Here is a 7,435-nt window from a genome sequence, read left to right as displayed (position 1 = left end):
GAGGCTAATTACTTCACAACATTGCAGTGGGTTTTGTCATACATTGACATGAATCAGCCATGGAGTTACATGTATTCCCCATCCCGATCCCCCCTCCCACCTCCCTCTCCACCCGATTCCTCTGGATCTTCCCAGTGCACCAGGCCCGAGCACTTGTCTCATGCATCCCACCTGGGTTGGTGATCTGTTTCACTATAGATAATATACATGCTGTTCTCTCGAAACATCCCACCCTCGCCTTCTCCCACAGGGTCTTTTCAAATGAGTCAGTTCTTCCCATCAGATGTCCAAGGTATTGGAGTTTCAGTCTCAGCATCACTCCTTCCAATGAATATTCAGGACTGATTTCCTTTAGGATGGACTGGTTGTATCTCCTTGCTGTCCAAAGGACTCTTAAGAGTCTTCTCTAACACCACAGTTCCAAAGCATCAATTCTTTGGTGCTCTCAGCTTTCTTTATGGTCCAAATCTCACATCCATACTAGACCACCGGAAAAACCATAGCTTTGACTAGACGGACCTTTGTTGGCAAAGTAGTGTCTCTGCTTTTTAATAAGCTGTTGGTTATATCTTTTTTTCCAAGGAGCAAGCATCTTTTAATTTCATGGCTGCAGTCACCATCTGCAGTGATTTTAGAGCCCAAGAAAAGAAAGTCTGTAACTGTTTCCATTGCTTCCCCATCTATTTACTATGAAGTGATGGGACCAGATGCCATGATCTTAGTTTTCTGAATGTTGAGCTTTAAGCCAACTTTTTCACTCCCCTCTTTCACTTTCATCATGAGGCTCTTTAGTTCTTCTTCACTTTCTGCCATAAGGGTGGTGTCATCTGCATATCTGAGGTTATTGATCTTTCTCATGGCAATATTGAGTCCAGCTTGTGCTTCATCCAGTCCAGCATTTCTCATGATGTGCTCTGCATATAAGTTAAATAAGCAGGGTGAAAATATGCAGCCTTGACATACTCCTTTTCCAATTTGGAACCAGTCTGTTGTTCCATGTCCAATTCTAACTGTGGCTTCTTGACATGCATACAGATTTCTCAGGAGGAAGGTCAGGTGGTCTGGTATTCCCATCTCTTGAGGAATTTTCCACAGTTTATTGTGATCCACAGAGTCAAAGTCTTTGGCATAGTCAATAAAGCAGGAGTAGATGTTTTTCTGGAACTCTCTTGCTTTTTCAATGATCCAATGGATGTTGGCAATTTGGTCTCTGGTTCCTCTGCCTTTTCTAAATACAGCTTGAATATCTGGAAGTTTTCGGTTCACCTACTGTTGAAGCCTGGCCTGGAGGATTTTGAGCATTACTTTGCTAGCATGTGAGATGAGAGCAATTGAGTGGTAGTTTGAGCATTCTTTGGCATTGCCTTTCTTTGGGATTGGAATGAAAACTGACCTTTTCCAGTCCTGTGGCCACTGCTGAGTTTTCCAAATTTGCTGGCATATCAAGTGCAGCACTTTCTCAGCATCCTTTTAGGATTTGAAGTAGCTCAACTGGAATTCCATCACCTCCACTAGCTTTGTTCATAGTGATGCTTCCTAAGCCCACTTGACTTCACATTCCAGGATGTCTGGCTCTAGGTGAGTGATCATACCATCGTGATTATCTGGGTTGTGAAGATCTTTTTTGTACAGTTCTTCTGTGTATTCTTGCCACCTCTTCTTAATATCTTCTGCTTCTGTTAGGTCCATACCATTTCTGTCCTTTATTGTGCCCATCTTTGCATGAAAATTTCCCTTGGTATCTCTAATTCTCTTGGTATCTTGGTATCTTTGTCTTAGGTTCTCTTTTGGTATCTTTGTCTTAGGTTCTCTTTTGGTATCTTTGTCTTAGGTTCTCTTGATGTCTTTGTCTTAGGTAATATTATTTGCTCTGAAGGCTACTTTGTCAGATAATAATATAGTCACCTCACATTTCTTTGATGATTATTAGGATGAGATATTAGTTTTCATTATCTTAATTTTAATTGATATGCATTTTTATATTTAAAGTAGTAAAGTTGCTCAGTCGTGTCCGACTCTTTGCGACCCTGTGGGCTGTAGCCTACCAGGCTGCTCCATCCATGGGATTTTCCAGGCAAGAGTACTGGAGTGGTTTGCCATCTTCCCGACCTAGGGATCAAACCCAGGTCTCCCACATTGCAGGCAGACGCTTTACCCTCTGAGCCACCAGGGAAGCCCATTTTTATATTTACCATGACTTATTTTAGGAAGGGTATGATTGAGTCTTGCTTTATTATCTAATTTCATGCACTCTGTTTCCTTATTGAGGGGAGGGATTTCAGCTATTTGCATTTAATGTGATTAGCAATATGATAGGATTTAAATCTACTATCTTGCTATTTGATTTCTCTTTTCTTACCTGTTCTTTGTTCCTTTCATTCTTTTGAATTAACTGAATATTTTTTTATGATTCCATTTTCTTACCTTCGTCAATTTATTAACTATGATTTTTGGTTTTGTTATTTAAGTAGCTAAGTTGGCTTGTAGTGTACATCTTTGATTTTTCACATTCTACTTTTAAGTGATGGTATATCACTTCATGTGGTGGTGATTTAGTCACTAAGTCATGTCCAACTCTTTGCGACCCCATGGACTGTAGCTCACCAGGCTCTTCTGTCCATGGATTTCCCAGGCAAGAATACTGGAGTGGGTTGCCATTTCCTTTTCCAGGGATCTTCCTGACCCAGGGATCAAACCCTTGTCTCCTGCTTGGCAGGCAGATTCTTTACCACTGAGCCATCTGGGAAGCCGATATCACTTCATACATAGTGTAAAAGCCTAACAACAATATACTTCAATTTTTCATCTCCTGGCCTTTGTTGCCAGTATGTTTCCATAATTTTTATATGTATTTATGTTATAAATGTTATAATACATATTATTGCTTTTCTCTAGGTAGACAATTATCTTTCAAAGAGATTTAGATAATAAGAAAAAATATTTTTCTATTTATCTCTCTAGTTACCATTACCAGTGCTCTCCATTTATTTGTATAGGTCCAGATTTTCACCCAGTTATCATCTCCCTTCTGTGTGAAGGACTTTCTTCAATATTTTGTACAGTGTGGGCCTGCTGGTGATGAATTCTTTAATCTTTTGTACATCTGGAAAAGTCTATGTATGACTTTCCTTTATGAAAGGGAATTTTGTTACTTCACTGTGCTTTACCTTGTGTCTGACTCTTTGTGACCCCATGGACTGTAGCCCACCAGGCTCCTCTGTCCATGGGATTCTCCAGCCAAGAATATTAGAGTGGGTTGCCATGCCCTCCTCCAGGGGTCTTCCCAACCCAGGGATCAAACCCAGGTCTCCTGCATTGCAGGTGGACATTGTTCTAATAATAAATTTGTAGTAATCTTTATATTTTCTCTTGTGTATTTAATGTGTATTTTTTCCTCTGGCTGCTTTTAAGTGGTTTACTTTTGCTTTTAAAGAATTTGACTGTGGTGTGCTTTACTGTTGCTTTTGTCATGTTTCTGGAATTTGGGATTTGTTGACCTTCTTAGATCTGTTGGTTTATAGTTTCCATCCGATATGAAAAATATTCAGTCACTGTTTCTTCATATATTTCTTCTGCTCCCCTTTCCCTGCTTCAGAGGTTACAGTTACATAAATATTCAGTTACTTGGAGTTGTCCCAAAGCCCAATGATACTCTGTTCAATTTTTTTTTCAATTTTGTTGATCTTTTTTCTAAAAAAATATTATTTTAAATTGGAGAATAATTGCTTTACAATATTGTGTTGGCTTCTGCCATATATCAATGTGTTTCATTTTTTATAGTTTTTATTTCTATTTCTCCAAATTATCTGATCTTTCTTTTTGTGATGGCTAGCTTGGTATTAATCAATTCTAGCGTATTTTTCATTGTTTTCATTTCTAGGAGTTTCATTCAGGTCTTTTAAAATATCTTGTGTGTCTCCACTATCATGTTCACTATTTTCTCTAGCTTCTTAAAATATGTGAAACACATGTATAACCAACACCTGTTTGAATGTACTTGTCTACTAATTCTGTCATCTGTGTCACTGGTTTTAAGTTGATTTTTCTTGTAATTTTGGATCTTAGTTTCCTGCTTTCTTGCATGCCTGACCATTTTTGATAGCATGACAGATATTTTGAATTTTATCTTTACAGTGCTGGATTTTTAAAAATGTTTTTGAGCTTTATACTGGACCACAGTTATGTTAATCAGAAACAGTTTGATCCTTTTGGCCTTGCTTTGCTAGGCAGCATCAGAGTAGCATTCAGTTCAAAGGCTTATTTTCCTGTGAAAAGTGAAAGTGAAAGTGAAAGTCTCTCAGTTGTGTCTGACTCTTTGCGTCCCCATAGACTATACAGTTCATGGAGTGCTCTAGGCCAGAATACTAGAGTGGGTTGACGTTCCCTTCTCCAGGGGACCTTCCCAACCCAGAGATCGAACCCAGGTTTCCCACATTGCAGATGGATTCTTTACCAGCTGAACCACAAGGGAAGACTTACTATTTATTTTGCCTCACTACTGAGGAAAACCTCTCTGAATACTCAGTGCCTCATGAATTATGAGTTGTCCACTCTGCCTTGTGGGAACAGGAGCTTTTCCCATCTCTGTGCAAGAACTGAAGATTGTTTGCCTAAACGTCTTGTGTGGTTCTTTCTCTGGTAGTTTCCTCACACACATGTGCTCCTCAGTACTCAAACAGCAGATTCAGCAGATCTCCAGAGTTCTCTCTGTGCACCTTGTTTCTCTCTGTTACTCTGTCCTATGAACTCTTGCCCCTTTGGCTTTTCCAGGCTTTTATCCCTGTCTCTTCCACTCAGGGGCGCCATAGGGCTCTTACTGGGTTTCCCCTCTCTGTTCGGTTCAGTTCAGTTCAGTCGTTCAGTTGTGTCCGATTCTTTGCGACGCCATGGACTGCAGCACGTCAGGATTCCCTGTCCTTCACTATTTCCCAGAGTTGCTCAAACTCATGTCCATTGAGTCGGTGATGCCATCCAACCATCTCATCCTCTGTCATCCCCTTCTCCTCCCGCCGTCAATCTTTGCCAGCATCAGAGTCTTTTCAAATGAGTTAGTTCTTCGCATCTTCTCTGCTCAGCCGCCTGGAAACTCCCTTCAGGCAACAAGCATGGGAAATTGTAGGTCTCATCTCATTTGTTTTCCATATTTCAAGGATCACTGTCTTTTATTGCATCACTTTCAATGTCTTAGAAATAGTTTTTTTTTTTTTTAATATATTTTGGCCATTTTTTTAGTTGTTTCAAGTAGGGTGGCAAATCCCATTCCTGTTACTCCATCTTGGATGGATGTGGAAACCCAAGCAGTATGAAGTATTTAGACTAACATTTGCAAATATCCTCCATATCTGGCGCTTTGGGCAATGGAATATGGGTGAAATGGACAGTGTGGAAGCTCCAAGTCTAGATCTTAGAGGCAGGACCTGTGTCTTCTTGCCCTTTTGATAATTTTTATCTTCGGCTGTGAGGAAAACACGAGCCAGGTAGTTGCTGCCTCTCTGACCTGGACTCCCTTCATGAAACATGCAGCAAGCTGGTTCTTCGCCTGTAGTTTGAAACAGAATCACCCTATCTGACTGAAAACACTTATAAGTAAGAAATAAAGACTTTTTGTTACATGATATTGAGATTTTGTGAACGCCTACTAAGTTCTTACTTGGTCTGCATAAGCAGAAAAGTTTTAGGCCAAATGAGGAAAAATCGTAACCTGAATCATAAAAACAGAGAGTCATGGTCTCTTAGTCAATTCTTAGACTTGAGTCACTTTATAGATGCAAAACATCTTCAATGAAGGAGGGACCAGTTCCCCTTGAGAAAAGAGCTGGCTGCACTGACAATAATGAATACTGTTATTGAGTAGTGGGAGAAGGTAGTTATGGATACCAATTATGACCATGTGACCAGTTTCAGAAATGAGAACTATAATTATATGAATATTTCCTTATTTCATTATGAATATATTTGTGTGTTATACATACATATGTATATGTATTTATATACTATACACATATATACTAAGCAAATAATCTTTACTTTCTTCCTTTTCTTATTCCTTTATCATATAATATATATTGACTTTGTCATTGTATTTCTTATTGTCAGTTTTATAACATAGTATTTAAGTATCAATATATGAAAGATAAAAGTAAACATCCCTCAAGGACTTTAGCTCTTCTGGGGAGGAGATTAGTGCATTTTCAGTTATATGCAAATAGTTGCATCAGTTAGTTGGAGTTATGACCTTGTTATTGTCTTTACTGGAGATTAAATGTGGTTTAAGGAGTTGCCTATGGTGCCACGTTGTGGAATTTGTAGGCTTGTGATGGTTAATTTTATGTGTCAACCTGACTAGGCCACAAGTTGTCCAAATATTTGGTTAAATTCTATTTCGAGTATGTCCGTGAGGGGGTGCCTGGATGAAATTAACATTCAAGTTGGTAGACTGAGTAAAGCAGATGGCCCTCTCCAATATAGATGGGACTCATCCAATCCTTTGAAGGCCTGAATAGAAATAAAAGCCTGAGTAAGGGGGAATCACTCTCTCTTCTCAACTGTCTTCCATCTTGGACATTGATCATCTCCTGCCTATGTGTTTGGACTTGGACTGGAATTTATACCATCGAGTCTACTGGTTCCTGGGTCTTCAGACTCAGACTGGAACCCCCACTATTGGCTCTCCTGGGTCTCCAGCCTGCCAACTATAGCTCTTGGGACTTCTCAGCCTCCATAATCATATGAGTTAATCACTCATATAAAATATTTTTATCCAATATATATTAGTTCTGTTTCTCGGAAGGACCCTGACTAATATAAGTAGTAACTTGCCAAAAAGTCTGAGAAACCTTGCAGTACTTAGCTTCCATTGCTTCTTCAGTTACTGATTTTGTGCCTGAACAAAACTTTCTCCTTTCACAGTGTTGCCCTTTTGTGACTCCAAAGTGAAAATGAAAGTCGCTCGGTCTTGTCCGACTGTTTGCGCCCCCGTGAACCATAGCCCATCAGGCTTCCCTGTCCAAGGAATTCTCCAGGCCAGAATACTGGAGTGTGTGGCCTTGGCCTTTCCCTTCTCCAGGGGATCTTCCCAACCCAGGGATCGAACCCAGGTCTCCCACATTGCAGATGGATTCTTTACCAGCTGAAGCATCAGGGAAGCTCTTTGTGACTCCAAACTGTGCTCAAATGTGTTCCTAAGATGCTTAGAGCTTGAACTTGGATGAGCTCAGCTAGGGGGCCTCTTGGGCGTTCAGTGAATGACAGAGAGCTGGCACTGAGGGAACTTGGGGCAGGGGCAGAGAGGAAGGGAGTAGCCAGAGGTACAGTGTGCACTGTTTTAGGGTTTTCCATGAGGTCAGGTCATGGCAGTGACCATGACATCTGATAGCTCAAGAAGTAGAAGAGTCAGCATGAGGCCACAATCAGATAAACCACCATGGCTTAGATT

The sequence above is a fragment of the Cervus elaphus genome, chromosome X (assembly GCF_910594005.1).
Source record: "Cervus elaphus chromosome X, mCerEla1.1, whole genome shotgun sequence".
Lineage (NCBI taxonomy): Eukaryota > Metazoa > Chordata > Mammalia > Artiodactyla > Cervidae > Cervus > Cervus elaphus.
Note: the sequence above shows the minus strand (reverse complement) of the source record.